The sequence below is a fragment of the Peromyscus eremicus genome, chromosome 3 (genome assembly GCF_949786415.1).
Source record: "Peromyscus eremicus chromosome 3, PerEre_H2_v1, whole genome shotgun sequence".
Lineage (NCBI taxonomy): Eukaryota > Metazoa > Chordata > Mammalia > Rodentia > Cricetidae > Peromyscus > Peromyscus eremicus.
Genome location: NC_081418.1, coordinates 147,799,062 through 147,818,574, shown reverse-complemented (window position 1 = coordinate 147,818,574; position 19,513 = coordinate 147,799,062). Strand labels below are relative to the sequence as shown.

The 19,513-nt window shown below is 38.2% G+C and overlaps 1 protein-coding gene and 1 pseudogene across 1 annotated transcript in view; one reads left to right on the top strand and one right to left on the bottom strand.

The window, feature by feature from the left end:
• The window catches only part of Pik3c2g (phosphatidylinositol-4-phosphate 3-kinase catalytic subunit type 2 gamma), a 323,855-nt gene that overhangs the window by 146,579 nt on the left and 157,763 nt on the right, over nt 1-19,513 (bottom strand). The gene's annotated exons all lie outside the window — the stretch shown is intronic.
• On the top strand, nt 5,086-6,449 carry LOC131906203 (serine incorporator 1-like; annotated as a pseudogene).

Below are 19,513 nucleotides of genomic sequence, written 5' to 3'. Positions count from 1 at the left end.
ATGTTATTATAAAGAATCTAGGGTAACAAAGAGCCTGAACTTTCCTGTGTGGCCTCTTACTTTGACAACATGTCCTACCTGGAAGCCTCTTTCACCATCTAGCAATTCTGACAAATATATCATCACCCTTAACTAACTCAACACCTGAATCTGTCTTCCCTTATGTTAACCACTCCTGGGCCAGCTGCCTATTGCACATTATTATGAACAGCAGTCTTGCCTATTTTTCCAATCTTTTAGGCCATTGGTAGTTCACTTGCCAGTATGAGCAGAAATGGGAAGATGGGTGGAATCAATATTAAGTTATAATAGTAGAACATGATAAAGATGGAAAATGGGTAGATAATGGCCCTCAGGTCAAGTCTATATAAAACTCTCAAACTCACATGAAAGCCAGCAGTGCTGGGTGTTAAAAGCTGAAAAATCTAAATGAAAGTGGAAAGAAGAGCAGATTACTGCTTTTCATCTTTCTATACTTATAACTGTCCAAGAGAGCATGGAAAATACCTAGAATGTAAGAAATTCTGGCTTCTGATATTATGAGAGCAAATTAGCTTATTAACAGCCCTCCATTTATAAAAAAGAGACTCTTTAGTTGAAATAAGCATCTACCAGTCTTGACAAAAACAAAATGAAGTATCAGGGCATAAGGAAATAAAATCTTGAGGGGAGGCCTGTTATTGACAGGGAAGGGAAAGACAAAAGCCTGGACTATGGCAAGTCTTCAGGAAAACACATGGGAAGAGAAGAAGAAAATGTTCGAAGGTGCTTAGGTCAGCAGCCACAGGACAAAAATCAGAGAGGTTCATTTAACGGGTAGTTTAAATAAAACTCAAGTACAACCTGTGCTGCAATTAAAAGCAGACTATCACTTGAGCACACTCAGCATGTCTTTGAAAAGGTCATAATTATAAATAAGCAGTTTGCTGGCATTAATTACCAACCTTCCAAAAGTGCTTCCAGGAAAACATTTCCTCCTTAATGGGACTTCATTTGTTTATTTCCCATAAGAAATGGCACTTCCACTTAATGCAGAGTGGGAAGTGTGGCTGCACTGATATAACAGAGGCCCAGAGCTACTTTACAGTTTAGAACTTCCTTATCACAACCTTGCCTTTCAGGAAGTTCCAATTAGATGTGGTTTAGGGGCAGAGGCAAAAGGAGCTGTGGTTCTTTCTTCCATAGGAAGCAAATTAGCTCTCACTTGAAAACAGTTTGAAAATGCCATGCAAATGCTTTATCTATCAGCTGACTGAAATAATTTGGATGTAGGTTCACAGACTATCTTTTGCCAAAAAGATAGATCTCAACACTTAAAATTTCAGAGAAATATAACCATTTTTCTTCTGTGTAACATACATTCATTCATTGGTTTAGCTTGTGAGTTATTCACCTTTAACCAAGAGAATTAAGCTGTTAAATTTCACATCAATAGATTGACTCATTTTCTCAATGTTAAGTACATACCTTTTTCCATAGTCTTTAGTTCATATCAATAAGAATAGTATTCAAATATTTTTACTCACAACAGCACTTACAGTTATTAGCATTTAGAAAATCCATTTCTTGATAAACCAATTTTAATTATAAAGGGCTAGATTTCTTTTTCAGCCACATAATACTACTACTCAGAGATCATAACATATAATAATTTATCACTGTATATTATTTAGAGCCAATAAAGGAAAAATAAGTCACATTAGCTACTCCTTATAGTATCACAGATCATGATCTTAAACTGAACTTCAGGGAACAGGGTCAGTAAGACTCATGGAATGAATGATGGATGTCTTAGAATTTCCATTTACACATTTAAAGAATAGGTTCATGGATTAGATGAGAGGGGTATAGTTGCTGGCAAGTGAGTGAATCAGTCAGAACAGTGAGAAAGAAAGGGACCCTTGGTTGCTTCATAGAAGTAGAAAGTAAGCCCCTATTGCTGAAGACATCATGCACTTCAGATACATGGTTCAGAAGCTGCTGAGCTGGAACTGACATGAATACCTCCACTCTGAGGACTAGCTTTCATGGTACCAGGGGGCACCATGCAAGTTTCCAAAGAAGTAAAGCAACCAACAGTCCTATATATCTATGATGTCTAAAAACCATAACAATGATGAGCATGGTCCTATAGGCCTAAAGATGCAGTAGTGGCATGCATGTCTTGGCAGTAACCAACTGTTCTCTAGTTGGACTTAAGGCCTCTTCAACAAGATGGAAATCATGCCTGGTACTAAAAACCTAGACAACTACTTGTGGCTAATGATGTCATGGATCTTGGAGGAGAAACTACAATCACCACTTTTCTAAACCAGCATAATCCATAACTTAAATATTTGTCCGTATACCCACATATAATTGTAGTTTTCAGCCCTTGTCAAGGAAACTTCTCTTTGCAACAGAAAGAAATCATTACAAAAAGTCACAACCAATCAAAATGCAAAGTTGTAGAGCCTAGTTCCAATGCATACATCTATAAAACAACTTCTACACCTAAGGCTCAAGGCACATTACAGAAAAGGGGGCAGAGTGATTATGAAAGCCAGAAGATCAGGGAATTTGCTGTGAGACTGTGTCTCTTAGTTGTGTCAGAAGCTATACCATAAAGTCTCAGCAACATGACTGCCCCAACATGAGCTGAACAAGAACATGCTAAAGTAGATGGGAAAAGACCATGAGGCCTCAACCCTACACAAAGAACTAACGAATGTTGAGAGCCAGAGAAATAGTCTTCTCCAGGGAAGAACACACCAATTAGTTATCTAATACCAAATGGTCAGCCCTAAAAACACACATACAAGTAACATTACACAAACTGGACAGGTTATACTTAGGAATATAAGTGTATATACATGTACATAACCAAATTTTATAACAATGAGAAAAAGAAGCAGTGAATTTTGAAAAGGAGCAAGGAGAGGTATTGAGAAGTTTTGCAGGGACAAAAGAGAAGGGGGGAATGACATAATTATAGTATAATCTCAAAAATAAAATAAATATATTTTTAAAAACAAAGAAAAGTGGCTGTGATTACTGAGGGGTGAAGCAGCCCATGTAGGCAGAGTTTTCCCATCCCAGGAGCTGCTTTCAAATAACCGCACAGAGGCTTATATTAATTGTAAATGCTTGGTCAATAGCTCAGGCTTATTACTAACTAGCTCTTATAACTTAACACATTTCTATTAATTTATGTGTTACCCTGAGCTCCCTGGCTTTTACCTTTATCTCATTTTGTGTGTCTAACTCATTCTCCATCTGGCTGGTGACACATCTGACTCCACCCTTCCTCATCCCATCATTCTGTTTGGCTTTCCTCCAAACTTTATCCTGTTCAGCTATTGGCCAGTCAGCTTGTTTATTAAACCAATTATAATGCCGTATATTCATACAGTGTACAGAAGGATTATTCCACTGTAAGCCCAGGCATTTGACCATATGATGAGAGAATGCTTTTGGAGATTTCCTGGAAAGAAACTCCTTACCAGAAGGGCTACATTTGCCTGATCTTTGTTAGGCAAACTTTACACTGCTGTAGTTTGTAGTTAAGGTCTGCTTTGCTTTATATTAATGATATGTTTCTGAAAACATTTCAATGCCGGAAAATATATAAGATTAAACGGTGTTTTAAAGGCTCTGGCTGGGCGACTATCAACACAACAAGAAGGGGCTGGAGAGACACTCTGGTTAAGAGCCCCTGCTGCTCCATCATGGAGACTGTGGTTTGGATTCCAGCATTGATGTCAGGCAGCTTGCAGCACCTGTAACTCTAGTTCAGCTGGATCTGATGTTCTCTGGTCTTCGTGTGCATCAGCACACACCTCAGCGTGCGCGCGCGCACACACACAAACACACACACACACACACACACACAAACACACACACACACACACACGCTGACAAAAATGTTTAAAAATGCACAAAAAAAGCCAATCATGTAATCATGGACAGAACTTTGAAGGAAGAAATATTCCTTTACTCTCTGAGTTTCAAAACAAGAATTTTATGTGTTGGGCTTCTTTTCTTTCTAGGATGATACAATACTGAGGATCTTTTTTTCTTTTTTTTAATATTGAGGATCTTAAGAAGCGCTGCCTACATAGGCAAATCTATATGATAGCTCTGGGTAAACTGTCATAACTCCTTTGTTTAAATAGATGTATTTGTAATCAATGGATGACAGGTCAGTTCAATTGATAGTATCAAACAGTCTGCATATGGCCTTACCTCCTATCTCTGAGGATTAAGGAAATCATACATTATAAAGGACAGTGTAGTACTTTTAGTACTTGTTTTCCAAAAATATACATTTGTTCTCCAACGTGAGCTCAAGAAAAATAACAAGGAAGGTGAAAATTAAGAGTCCTATTGATTGCACTTTGTTTTAAAGGACTGTGCCCTGAGATTATCTTAGTTCTATTAAATTAGGAACAACCAAAGTGAAAAAAAAGAGGTTGTTATTCTGTTTGTGTCAGATGTGTGCTCTGTGTTCACGGGTGATTGAATTAGAAGTTGGCCACAGAGGAAGGTTAGGGAAGGGTAATGGTGATTATCTGACCCAGAGTTGTCGTAACCAGAACTTTCTCCTCTCTATGCTGAAGCAAAGTGGTTTGGTATTGACTTTTCCAAAGTGTTCTTTCTTGGAACTTTCTGAAATCTCTAAATAAATTCACTTATCCATCCAGCCATCATGCCATCCAACAACTGTCTGAATTTCTTGAAAGTGTTCCCTTTAAAAATATCCTTTTAGAAGGAATGTATTATTTAAGAGTAAATTGATTATAAATTTTATGGACCCAGACTTACAGAGGCATTTAAATGAGTAAATTTATACTGCACATATTTTTGAAGTGGTATGAAGTTTACCTTTTAAGATGCATTCCACAAATAGAGAAATTTGAGAATAAATACTGTGATATAAACCCTAAAGATATTCCAGAGTAGGGCTGAGAAATGGCTCAGTTGTTAAATGCTTGCTGGGCAAAAACAAAGACTAGAGATCAGATCCCTAGAAATCACATACGCACTGAAAAGTGGGGGGAAGCTATCTCCATCTTGTTAGCACACACTGGGCCAGCAACACAGAGGATGGGGGGCATGCTGGGGCTGTGCTCCGAGGCGAGCTGGACGCCATGTTTGTGTGGCAGTGCCCCATGCGTGTTCTGCCAGTGCTGTGCTAGTGGAGACAACTCCACTGTGACTAGATTGAGCTATGCACTTCTCTTGCTTGTTGGAGTATGTGTAGTTTGTATAATGTTAATATCAGGAATAGAAGAACAACTGAGTAAGATTCCTGGGTTTGTGAGAAGGAGAAAGGTGTTGTTCCTTGTAAAACTGGTTGGCTACGAAGCTGTGCATCGCTTGTGCTTTGGCTTAGCTGTGTTCTACCTTCTCCTCTCTTTACTGATGATCAAAGTGAAAAGCAGCAGTGATCCTAGAGCCTTGGTCCACAATGGATTCTGGTTCTTTAAATTTGCTACAGCAGCCACCATTATTGTTGGTTCTTTCTTCATTCCAGAAGGCACTTTTACAACCATGTGGTTTTATGTAGGTATGGCAGGTATTTTTTGTTTCATCCTCATACAACTAGTCTTGCTTATTGATTTTTCCCATTCTTGGAATGAATCATGGATTGAAAAAAAAAATGGAAGAAGGGAACTCAAGGTATTGGTATGCAGCCCTTTTATCAGCTACAGCTCTGAATTATTTGCTGTCTTTAGTTGCCATCATCTTATTCTTTGTCTACTATACTCACCCAGCCAGTTCTTCAGAAAATAAGGCATTCGTCAGTGTCAACATGCTCCTCTGCATTGGTTCTTCTGTAATGTCTATACTGCCCAAGATCCAAGAATCACACTCAAGATCTAGCTTGTTAGAGTCTTCAGTAATTACAGTCTACACAATGAATTTGACATGGTCTGCTATGATCAATAAACCAGAAACAAATTGCAATCCAAGTCTACTAGGCATCATTGGCTTCAATATCACAAGCCCTAACTCAAAGGATGGGCAGTCTGCTCAGTTGTGGCATCTCCAAGTGATTATAGGACCGGTTATCTTCCTACTGTGTGTGTTTTATTCAAGCATCTGTACCTCCAACAATAGTTAGGTTAATAAACTGACTCTAACGAGTGATGAGTCAACACTAATAGGAGATGGGAATGTCAGAAGTGATAGATCCCCAGAAGACAGTGATGATATTCACCAAGCTGTAGACAATGAAAGGGATGGTGTCGTTTAGAGTTACTCCTTCTTTCACTTCATACTTTTCCTGGCTTTTCCTTTATATCATGATGACCCTTACCAATTGGTGCAGGTATGAGCCTTCTCATGAGATGAAGAGTCAGAGGACAGAAGTCTGGGTGAAAATCTCTTCTAGCTGGATTGACACCGTGCTGTATGTTCGGATACTAGTGACACCACTTGTTCTTACAGATCGTGATTTTGACTGAATGGAGCCTCTGGCATGAAAGTCCCACTTTGGTCATTGTTTATTTGACATTAACAGTATTTGCAATTTTTCTAAAGTTATATGTGTTGCTGTATAACTTATTGTTTTCCCTTGCATCGGTTAGATTTACTCTTCCATTTTATACATGTTCTTGCTAACTGTATTGATGATATGGATTGCAAAGGGAGAATTTTGAACAAGGTGGCAAATTAGGAAAGATGGACACTGATAAGCATGTCATGTGCTTTGTACATATGAAATTAAAAGTGAAAACAAGAATTCTTGACAGTTTGTTTCAAAATTGTGTTAGCCTTTATGCTATTTTAGAAATATAACTGTATGGCTTCCTTTTGAAATACTTGGTGTGCTGCCTTGCTGAGGACTGCAAAGCAAATAGCTGCCTTAAATTATGTAAACACGTCACAAGCTAGTCATCTGAAAAGTGCAAGTCACTGTAGGTTTGTTAGGATTTTCTCTAACTAGGTACAGAATGGTCACGTTCAGTGGAAAACAGTATAGGATGTGGAGGGAGGCTAAAGAACAGGCAAGATCCTTCACAGAAAGTCTCTGGTAGTGGGTTTTAAAGTGAATACTCTTAGATCATGAGCTTTCTCTGTAAGAAAGGGTGGCCTTCATCAACAAAATGAACTTTGTTTGGTATTTACAAACATACAATTATGGATTTCATAGAGATGTTAGCAGTTCTGAAACTTTTATTCAAGGTTTTGAAAAGGAAAATCATGTGTTAGAAAAATTTGAAGCTAAATATTTGCAAATCAAGACTGGGAAACCTCTGACAGGATGTGAAGTATTAGGCTCTGGGTTAGGGACATGGGATCTAGCCCAATTCTTACTTTAAAAATGAAGCGGAAGCTTAGACTCAACTAGCTCAAATGGCTAGGTAGTGGCAAAGTTGGGAAATGTTAAGTTTACTAAAACTAGCCAACATTCTGACATAAAATATTTTGTACCCAGAAAACATAGTTCACTTCATAAATCATTAATGCTAGATATAAAGAAAGAGTTAAATCTAAAGATCTGTTTCTAAAGGAAAAAAAGGGGCATAGACTATAGAAATGACAAAAGGGTAGATTATTGAATCTACTTTAATCTGAAAAACAACTGTTAATCTCAAAATATTTTACATTGGTATAGATTTTAGTTTATTGATACAAATTTAAAGTTATTTCTGCTATGCTGTATGTATGTTTCTACTCTGGAATACTGTGCTTATGCATCTCATTTAAAAATGTAATGTATAATTAAAAAATATAGATTAGTAGTTAGTCACTTATTACAATCAAACTTATAGTCATGTTAAGTATGTTTTCAAGGTCAAACAGAGATATATTTTAGATAGACAGGTGGTCTCCAGATACTTCAAAGACCTACAGAATATGGCATTTCAAATGTTTTAATGACCTGAGGCTTTTTATGACAATGAGACATGTCTGCTCCTGGTAGCACCAATGTACTTCAGAGAAGATGATGGGCATCAAAGAAACTCCATATGGAGTTTACTTTCTTTGTGACAAAAGTTAGCCACTGGGCAAGAAACTGCCATTGTCTTAATTGTTGACAGTTACTGTCCAAACTGGACCATCAGGATACAAGGAAGGTGACTGCTGAAATTTGCCAAGACAAGATAGGACAGTCTTTCAAAATTCCTGCTTCACAGGAAAGTCTGCCAGACATGCTAAGCCTGTCTACCAGAGATGGGTGCCCCAACATTGCAGAGGTACTTTGGGTGACTATCCAGGTAGCCTGATGTCCTTGTCATTAGATAACATTTCACTCTTCTGGGGTCTTTGATGGAGTTGAAGATTAGATAGTTATAATTATAGTTTTCCTTAGTTATAACTAAAAGCAAATTAGGTATAATACTTTTGACTTACCAAGATAAGATAATAGATATAAAATATTTTCTCTAATTTTGCCAAATACAAATAGACTGGATATTGTAACCATAATTCTTACTTGATATCTGTTTGTTGCATATAATTTTACTATGTTAAAACCTTCCTTTTTAATTATACAAAAGGGGGAATGCTGTGGATTGTGCTCACTGTTGATAATAAAGCTGATTGGCCAATAGCAGAGCAGAAAGAGATTCGGCAAGACAGCCTGACACAGGGAGAATGCTGGGAGAGAAGGGCGGAGTCAGAACAGTCATAGGCGATACCAGGCAGCCACCAAGGGAACAAGATGTGCTAGAGGACAGATAAAGTCACAAGCCATGTGGTAAAACATAGATTAATAGAAATGGGTTGATTTAAATGTAAGAGCTAGTTAGTAATAAGCCTCAACTATCAGCTGAGCATTTACAATTAATAAAAGCCTCTACATGGTAATTTGGAAAGTGATTGCTGAGTATTTGAGCAAAGGAATTCAGGACAGGAAAACTCCACCTAGAGTTTGCTTTTTACGATGGGTTCCACAAATAGGGAAATTTGAGATAAATGCTGTGATATAAACTCTAAAAATATTCTAGAGAAGAAAAATGGCTCAGTTGTTAAATGCTTACTTGGCAAAAAAGAAGACTAGAGATCAGACCCCTAGAAACTACCTAAGTTCAAGGTGGGCATGAAAGCTTGGTTGTAATTCCAGCCTTAGAAGGTAGAGACAGAGGATTCTCCAGGGCGAGTGAGCTAGTGAGACTCACTCTATTGGTGATTTCTAGGCTTAATTTGAGGGACCCTGTGTAGTGGCTTGAATGAGAATGACTCCCAAAGACTTACATTTGAATGTTTGGTCTCCAGTTAGCAGAACTGTTTGGGTAAGATAGGGAGGTACAGCCTTGGTAGAGGAGGTGTGTCACTGGGGGCAGGCTGTGAGTTTTTAAAAGGCTATACCATTCCCAATTAGCTCTCTTTGTCTCATGGCTGTGGATCAAGATATGAGCCTTCAGTTACTGCTCTAATGTCATACCGGCTAGCCTGCTGCTGTGCTCTCCTTTATGATAGTCATATACTCTCTGGAACCATGCATCTACAATTAAACTCTTTCTTCTATAAGTTTCCTTGGTCATGGCGACTTATCACAGTGATAAACATGAAAGTAAGACGCCCTGCCTCAGTAGGGTGGAAGAGTGATCAAGGATGATTCCTGGCATCAATATTGGGCAACACATACACACACACACACACACACACACACACACACACACACACACACACACATACACACACACACACACACACACACACAGAGACAGAGACAAAGACAGAGACAGAGAGACAGAGAGAGACAGAGAGAGACAGAGAGACAAAGATTGAGCTAAAAGAAGAAATTTGAACCTTATAAGATAAAATCTGGTGATGCTAATAGACAATATTTGAATTTTCACTGACACTTTTACTTTAAAGGAAAATTCTCCTTAAGTTTTCTGTTTCTTCTCCTAGTGTGTTTCTGGAGCTCTGCGGCTGTCAGTGTTCATATGGAGAATCCACATTAACAAGTTGTTTTATTTCCATCTTTGACGCCTGTCTGAGTAGGTCTGATTGTCTTACCTCTTCCAGTATGATCATCTAAATCCAGATTTGGGTCTCTCAAACTGTTCTGCCTATTTTCAGCCATGCTCCTCCCCCTGCCTCCTACAACTACACACACACACACACACACACACACACACACACACACACACACACACGTATGAACAAATATACAAGTACAGTGCCTATTTACTACAAAGCAAGCATGGAATTTTTTAAATTATAAATCAGTTCACGATTTTTCCCCTGTTCAAACCTCCATTCAACAGTGGCCTTTTTCTTTTTATTTATCTCATACATAGCAAAATTGAAAATTCTTCCTATGGTTTGTGAGGATTTGACTCCAACTAACCTTTAGTGGCCTCACATCCAATCCTCAGCTCATGCCACCATCCGGCCTCTAGCACACCACATGATGCCCAGCCTTCAGCTGGAGAGTCTTCCCCAGAAAATCCAAATGGACTCCTCCTTCACTTCATTTAATTATAGTGAAATGTTGCTTACTTCTCTGCCATCAAAACCTGAAACTCTGAATGTGTCTATTTGTCACAACTTGACATTACATATTGATTTGCACATTCTTTCTTTTTCTCCTAAGAGCACAGGATGTCTGTTCACTGATGCATCTCAGTGACTAGGAAGCACTCAATAAAGATTAGATGGGCTGAGAAGCAACTGAAAGAATGTCATGCTCTTTCTTCTATCCTTCTGACACTGATGGACATCAAAAGAAGCCATAGAAACAGTGCTTGAAAGGTCACATTACTTCATTGTGGATACCTTTATAATTCTGAGGCAGTGATTTTTTTAAAATTCAACATTAAAGCAACTAGAAATCAGAACTCAAAATGGTTGATATGTTGTAGATCTATAATATACACATTCAAAATCATATAAATCTTTAAAAAGTTATTGACAATTATCCAAGTAGCAAGCGTTCATCCTAGTTTATCCCTTCTCAAATGACTCTTCATGTCTTTGAGCTTATTAAACTAGACAGACATATAATAGAAATGCATGAAGTCATACTTCTCAAGAAACAACTGAATATACTATACAGTAAATCTTGACCATAATGAACCATAGAGAAACAATTTAAGTGTTGTGGTAGTTTCCAGTAGATTCAACATCTTGGCTCAAAGTGGCAACCAGTTCTATGAAAGATTCCTAAACTTGCTTCCTTCAGTACATTTTACCTAAGATAAAAAAAAATCTTACTAACATAATTTCTTTTTTATTCATAAGGAACTTACCATTTAAAAAATCAGTACCTGATCATATAGGATGTGAATTTTATTTACAAGGTAATGATTGGTGCAGATGACATGACTTAATCTATATGGAAATCAGCAGCATACATGAAAACTAGAGAATATGTTAAAAGTAATAGAATATTGAAACACAATTACTGCTGCCTTTCACATATGTTTAATACATTTTTTGAAAGACTACTGAGTTCTAGACAACGTGTTAAACAAACATTGGAAAGACAAATAGTGAACTGGCAACTTTATATACCTTCTTATGAAGGTTTTGGGGTATGTTTTTTGAGTTGATCAAATTCTCTATCACTAATTGTATGACCAACTTTTTCCTGCAGAAGAAAACCAGAAGTGGCAGATTATAATTTGAGTTTGTGTTTGAGCACATCCAAAAGTGCTGATGACTCAGCATGACAGTTTAAAAAGATGCTTCCAGAAGTCAAATGTGAAGAGAAGGTTGAAGCTTGCAGACTGAAATAGAAATGCTGTAGCCAAATTCTTTCTAGTATTTGTTAAACTTGGGAATCATGGAGCTGTGCATTTTATGTGGAATATATAAAACAAAGATGTTATTCCAACGTTGGGTATTTAATAAAAGAGTTACATAAAAATTTAGGAACCTCAAAGCCTTTAGAGTAAGTATGAAGTACAAAACTCTTATCAACTAGGTGGTTTGCATGACAGACACAAAGTTTCATTTTAGAAAAGTCAGTTCTGGCTCCAGAATTATTCTGGATTCTGTGTGTGCAGCCCTGTACTCACAGCATTCCTGTGTTCAAACATCTTCACATAGCAAGTTAGTTACTACGCTTATCAGTTGATAGAGCTTTCCGCTGCTGAGAGAAATGTAAGGAGTCCAGAAGGAGCCTGCGGTGGTTTGAATAAGAATGGTCCCTACAGGCTCATGTATTTGAATTCTTGATCACCAGGGAGTGGAACTGTTTGAAAGGATTAGACCTTGTGGTTTTTTGGAGGAAGTGTGGGCTTTGAGGTTTCAAAAGTCCCTGCCAAGTCCATCGTCTCTCTGCCTATGGATCAAGATGAAGCTCTTAGTTATTGCTCCAATGTCTGCCTGCAGGCTGCTGTGCTTCCTGACATGACAACAATGGACTGAACCTCTGAAACTACAAGCAAGTCTCCAACTACATTTGTCCCCTTGTAATAGTTTCTTTGGTTGTGATGTCTCTTCACAGTATTAGAACTATATCTACAGACTAAGACAGAACCTGACTGCTTTCTGGGAAGACTTGTACCAGATGATCAGAGTGACCACAGGTAAGTGTCCAGAAAAATATGAGCTCTTGTGTGCCAAAGGACGCACAAGGAAACTAGACACTATGCATCTGAGGCAGCAGCAACAAAGAGCAAGAGAACATGACCCACAGAAACCTCAGCAGTCAGAATTACCAGCCAGAACTTCATTTCAAGGGGAGAGCACAAAGAATGAAAGACAATATTAGAGTGCACAAAAATGGATGGATTTCCAAAACCGACATAAAGTTTCTGTCCCCAGAGTCAGGAAGCCTAAACTCAGAACAGGATAAATACAAGCAAGTCCCATGCCCAGAAGAACCAGCGGGAGGGTGGATATTTCTCCACAGTGGAAGTCAAATGACAGCAGAACATTGCCAAGTTATAGGACAAAGACAACTGACAACCTACTGCTGTAATTTAGCCAGAACATCTTTGAAAAATGAAAGTGAACTGAAATTTCCTGGGAATGACAAAAAGGGCCAGAATTTGCAGTGCACCTCCACAAAGCATAGACATCAGGTAGAAAGAAACTGATTCTGGGTTAAAAGTCTAAGATACAAGAATTGATGAACAAAGAAAGTGTAAAATAGATACAAATATTCACCACACAAGAAAACAATAATATAAAACTTAGAATCAAATAAAATGGCACCATAATACTTCTATCAGCAACAGCATATAAATTGGGAAACAGGTTGATTGAGATGTGCTAAAGGTCTCTGAGAAGGAAGCACATTTGAAATGTGGTGGGTAATGAAAAAGGGATTGGTCACAGAATCTAGTTTCCACAGGAAAGACTCCTGCAATTTTTTAAAACTATCCGTAAGTTGAAACAGTGCTTTGAATGGGTGAATACTTACAAATATTTGATTATTTTTGATAATATTTGATATAAATATTAGGACACATATACACATAAAAATTTGAATACAGCTATCTGTACATTAGATAGAAGCTATAATACCCAACTCATCAAGGAAAGATATAAATTTTTTTCATTTAAAAAATTGTATGTGTACAAGCATTTTGCTTGCGTATATGGCTGTGCCCCTCATACTTACAATGACTATAAAGGCCAGAAGAGGGCCATGTGTGGCGGCTGGAAATTGAACATAAGACCTATGCAAGAGCAGCCAGTACTGCACTTAACCTCTGAATGATTTCTCCAGTGGCTTTGTGCCCTGTCAGTCTGGCTGAATTGGTGAGTGATAGACTGTTGTGGAATAAAGTTTTTGTACACTGTGAAGATGTGTCTTTGCCAAGGTGCCTTCTGATTGGTTTAATAAAAAACTAATCTGTCATTAGTAGGCAGGAGGTGTAGGCAGGAGAGCCAGAAAGATAGAACTCTGGGAAGAAGAAGGGTGGAGTCACCAGTGGATGAGAGGGAACAGACATGCAAGAAAAGAGGTAAAAGCCATGAGTCATGTGGCAACATGTAAATGAATAGAAATGGGTTAAGTCATAAGAGCTAGTTAGAAACAAGCCTCAGTTATCGGCCGAGTGTTTATAATTAATAGTAAGTCTCATGCTGTGATTTGGGAGCTGGCAGGAAATGCAGAAAAATTCACTTACAATAGACTCTGATTCTGTCTCAAAAATATAGTGTACTATAATAAAAGGTATCTTGTACTGACCTTTGACCTCCATACTTGCACAAGTTTGCACCCACGCATGTACACACAGATAGACACGCACACACATGCATTTCGTCCTTCAGTGTGTTTTAAATGGGTGGGTGCTTGTTCCACTGGCAATTTCAGTATAGACTTGTGTCTGTGGACTGATTGTATTATCCCTCCCTATCCCTGTGTTGACAATGGATCTTCAGTGCAGTGGTATGTATGTGTGTATGTATGTATGTACGTATGTATGTATGCATGGAGAGGTGGAGCCTTAGATCAGTGGCTAAAGGTTCCTACCTCACCAATGGTGTGAGTGCCTGTTGCCCTGTGGCCATATGGAGGTGCAAATAACACTTCCATCCTGAGGTGGATGGGTGTTTGTAGGGCCTTCCCAGATGCTAATCCCAGTACTTGGCCCTGGCCTTCCAGAACTCAGTGCTATATTTCTGTCATTTATCAATTATTCACTTACAACACTTTGTTTGAGGAACTTTAATGGTCTAAGATTCTTGCTGTATAAATTCTGCCTGTGTTTATGTATAAAAACAATTCAAAATCAAATCTGTACCAAGCAACTGTGGGTCCTCTAACCTCTAAGCAACACAGACACGCTTTTCTGAGGCCATTTCTTTTCCTTTTCTTTCTTTTTTTTTTTAGTATAACCTGGGACAAGCTCTACACTTAAGAAGCAGTCCATTTCTAAGCGGAGTCATCTCTAATGTCTGACAATTCTTCACACTTCACAGCAGATGCTTTGTTAGTATAGAAACTCCAGAAAAGGCAATTGTGGCAGTAAGTGCTTTGCAGCATCTGAACTCACAGTTTTCACAGGTCTTGAATGATGATGAGGGGAAGAACCAGAATGGATGTCTATAAGAGACAAACTAGGCCAGAGGAGCAGAGAGCCTTTCTGACTGTACACATCCCCACCACCAGAGAAGAGCACATTTGAGCTACCACAGAGGATTGAGTCAAGGGACTTTAAGCCACCAGAGAAAGGTCCTACAGATATATGATGTCTCTTCTGATTTGTACATTCTGCAATCATGGGGTTACATAAAGCACAAAACCAGACTTTACTGATTTTATTTGGGCAGCTGAATTACCTGTAGTCACTAATTCATTCAGATTATGAATACCATAATGATGCATGCAGTGCATGGTAGATTAAATAGGGTGTTTTCTCTCTGGCATGTAAACACTTAACAGGACTCTTCCAAGTCCCTTTTGACAAGTAAAAGAGGAGAACAGACAGAGACATCAACAAGGAAACTCTCTTTGTAGAGAAGGGCAGAACTTCACTCAATAGTTGAGCTATGTTCTTTGTCAAAGGAAGATCATATCTTGCTTACTTACTGTCTTATTTTTAATTTCTCCTAGCTGTGCCATTAAAACCCATTGCGCCCTGTTATAAAAACGCCTAAAAATCACACTGAAGGATCTGTTTTCTGTGTTATACAATTTTGGTATAGGAAGCATACTGTGACAATGAATAGCTAGTAATAGATCTGATAATGTTGGAAGAGTGATGGAAATCATAACCCAGCAATCAGCGCTGATGACAGGGACTATTAATGATCATTAAATGGAATTAAATCAGAGACATCCTCATTAGTGATTCCTTGATTTCCCCTGCTTTATACAGACACTATTTTTGAGCACAGTTGACAGAGGCTGCCTTGTCCTTGTCCCAAGATATTATGCCAAAATATGCTACATATTATAAATATTGGAATTTATTTTGTTAAAAGTTTGTTTCTAAACCACTGAAACACGTGAAATAATTTGTGCTTGAATTTTGCTGGGAACAAAGAGAATAGATTATATTGTTGGTAAGCAAGTTGGTCTTTGGGAAACAACTGGTACTACGCACTGAAACAGGGCCAATTTAATCAGTAGAAAGAAATATCTAAGCCAAGATCCAACTATAAGAAAGAGGACATTATTTGGATTATAACCAGAGGATCCATATTTAAACTGCCCCTTCTTATTATGCTGGCCCTAAACTTGGAGAGTCTCTTGAAGGTCAAAGCACACAGTTGTCTCATTCATACTTCCAATGGCACAGCTCCAGATCTGATGCATTTGCCAATGCGTCTTGGTTTATTTGTCAGAAGCCTACAGAAATGGTCCTGAATAAAAATAGTAGAGATGATGTAAAGAGAAGGGAATGAGGCAGGGGCTGCTTTATTTTATTCCATTCTAGTTTATTCTAACAGCTATGATATCTGTGTAATATTCTTAAGAAAAAAGCATGTTTTCTTTTTTTCCCTTCATAAGGTGCTTGTAAATGCACCATCTGACTCTTATGTAAAAGGGTTATGTATTTTGAGTAGATCTCTGAGCTAGCAATATAATGCATTATGTAGACCACTTACTAGTTTAAGTGGCTTTCCATTTCTTCAGCCTTTACTAAAAAAGAGCTACTGTACCGCAGATTACACTATAGGCAACGCTGGGAAGAAATGAAGGTGACTTTCAGTGCTGAGTAAATAACACCCTTGCAGATGGTCTGCATCCTGTTCCTCAGAACCTCTGCACTTTGAAATGCTCATAGCAAAAGGGAGTTGTTGACAACATTGGCTATGTTTTTTTGACATGAGGAAACATCTTAGATTATCTAGGTTGGCCTGCTGTGATCTCAAGGGTTTTTAAAAGAGAGAAACAGGTGGGACAGAGTGAAAGGAAGATGTAGTAAGAAGCAGAGACAGGAGAGGTGACAGCGTTGGGAGGATATGGAGTAGTTTTAAAAGCTAGAATGGAAACGTGTAAGTACATCCAGGCATCTACAACAAAGCAACATGGACTGGGTAGCTTCTATATAGCTTATGTTCATTTTATGTTTTTGCTTGTTTGTTTTTGAGACAAGATCTCATGTAGCCAAGGTTGGCCTTGAATTCCTGGTCCTCCTGTTTCTACCTCCCAAGTGCTGGGATTTCAGGCAGTAGCCCCATGCTATCTAGCATCACTATTTTGTGTAGTTCTGAGTATTGAGATGACTAAGATTTCATGTCTATTGAAATCCAATGTTCTGGATAGATGGGTGTTCATACAGTAGAAAGGGCTCAGTGGTTCTCTATGGTCCCTTTTATAAGGATAATCACTCCATCAATGATGGCAGAGGTCTCTCAGAAGCCACATCTCAACACCATCACATTGGGGATTAGATTTCAACACTCAGCTTTTTGGGGGAATACACAGGTCCAGACCACAGCAGCAACGAGAAATGTTCCCACATAAAGCTTCTAAAAAGAATACAGTCCTCAGGAAATCTTGATTAAAGTTCCATAAAACCTATTTCTGGACTTTTGCTCTCAATGGCTATGCTGGTGTGAATCTTTTATAGCAGCAAGAGTAAATCAATATATTTACTGTCAAACATCATTGTGAGGAGAAATTTATAATGAAATTGTCCAATAATCTTCTACAAAGGAACATATCAGTAAAAATTAAGAAATTTCAAATTCGCAGGTAAATGGATGGAACTATAAATGATACACTGAGGGAAGTATCCCAGACTAAGTTAGACAAATGACCCATGTTCTCTCTTGTCTTCAGTTCCTAGTCCCAAATCTTCAGATGTAAGAACATAACCTGGAGTAGCCACAGAAACCAGAGAGTACCATGGGACCATGGGGGCAGCAGCTTGAGAGAGGAATAGCAGATACAGATGATATGAAGGGAAAAATGAGAAAAAATATGGAGGTGTACTCTGATTGGGGAGGGGGAAAGGAAGCCAGTCAGAGGTGGTACAAATCATACCAAGGATATTTGATAGAATATCAGGGAAGTATATTATTTTATATTTACCTAAATTATATACATAATACATATTATGTGTGTGTATATATGTATACATATAATATTTATTATGTATGTAATTTAAATCTCCACATACATATTAAATGAAATTTTTCTACCTGGGTTGACAACGCTCTTTACAAGAATCATAGACTAACGGAAATCCCAGTAGCAGGCATGAGAAACCTCCATTTGAGTTGCTGGTTAGGATAGTTAAAGTGACTCCCAAAACAATGTAAGTTATTGCTTTTTGCCCTCAGTCACATCTCAGAGGTTGAAGGTAAGTCCCTATTGCTAAAGACACTGCACCCTTCAGACACAGGATTCAGAAGATTTTAGCTGGATCTAACCTGAAAACCTTCCTCCTGTCTAGCTCTCACAGTACCAGAGTGCAAGGTGCCAAGGGAGGGACGCACTCAATAGTCTTACCCAACTGTGACACCTATGAACCACTTCTACCAGCATGACAAGACATCCACAAAGGTGCAATAGTGGCATTCCACATTCCACATCCTCGTGGTAACCAACAGCTGTTTAATTTTTACTTTAGGCTTACTCAAGAGGAGGTAAATCACATCTGACTTCAGAAGCCTCACCAGCTACCTCAAGCTAGTGAGGTCATGGTTTTGAAAAGAGAGCCTACTACCACCACATTAGTAGACTAGAACAATTCCTAACCGCATTCTAAAACGTATCCTTATATTCACACGTAAGATTACCTCTCACCCCTCATCAAAGAAACTTCTGAGTCTCACAGTGTACTCTCTGATCTTCTGGTTCTTATAACCTTTCCACCTTCTCTTCCAACAATGTTTCTTGAGTCTTAGATGAGGGAGTTGTTTTTTAGATATATTCATCGTGAGTTGGCACCACAACTCTACATTTTGATTGGTTGTAGTTTTCTGTAATGATCTCTTGTTACAAATAGAAGTTTCCTTGATGAGGGATGAGGACTATACTTACCTACAAGGTAACATCACGAAGACTGAGCAGGTTATTTTAGGACTATATATGTAATACATACATACATATACATGTATACACATATATATGTAAAACAATTAAGGAAAAAAGAGGCCATGAATTTGAAGGAGAGCAAGGGTAAGTATATGAGAGGTTTTGGAAGGTGGAAAGGGACTGGGGAAATGATTATATTATAACCTCAAAAATAAAATAGTAATTTTTTCAAAAGCTAACATACAAACACACACATAGTGACTTAGTTATTTTAGGCAGTGTGTTAAGTGCTATATTTACATGATCTCAAATAATCCTAATTAAAATCCTTCAGAGGCAACATTTTAAACATATATATATGTATATATATACATATATACACATATGTATACACATATATACACATATGTGTATGTGTGTGTTGTGTGCATGTGTGTTCATATTTATGTGGTAGCCAGACATCAGGTGTCTTCTTGTATTGTTCTCCAGCACACTTTTGAGAAAGTTGCTCAATGGACTGAGAATCTACCATTTAGCTGGATGAGCTGACTTGTGACGTTCTAGGATTCTGCTGCTTCTGTCTCCCAGTATTGGGAGATGCGCACTGAAACACTTGGCTTTTACATGGGTGCTGGGCATCCGAATTCAGGTCCTCATGCTCACAAAGCAGACACTTTA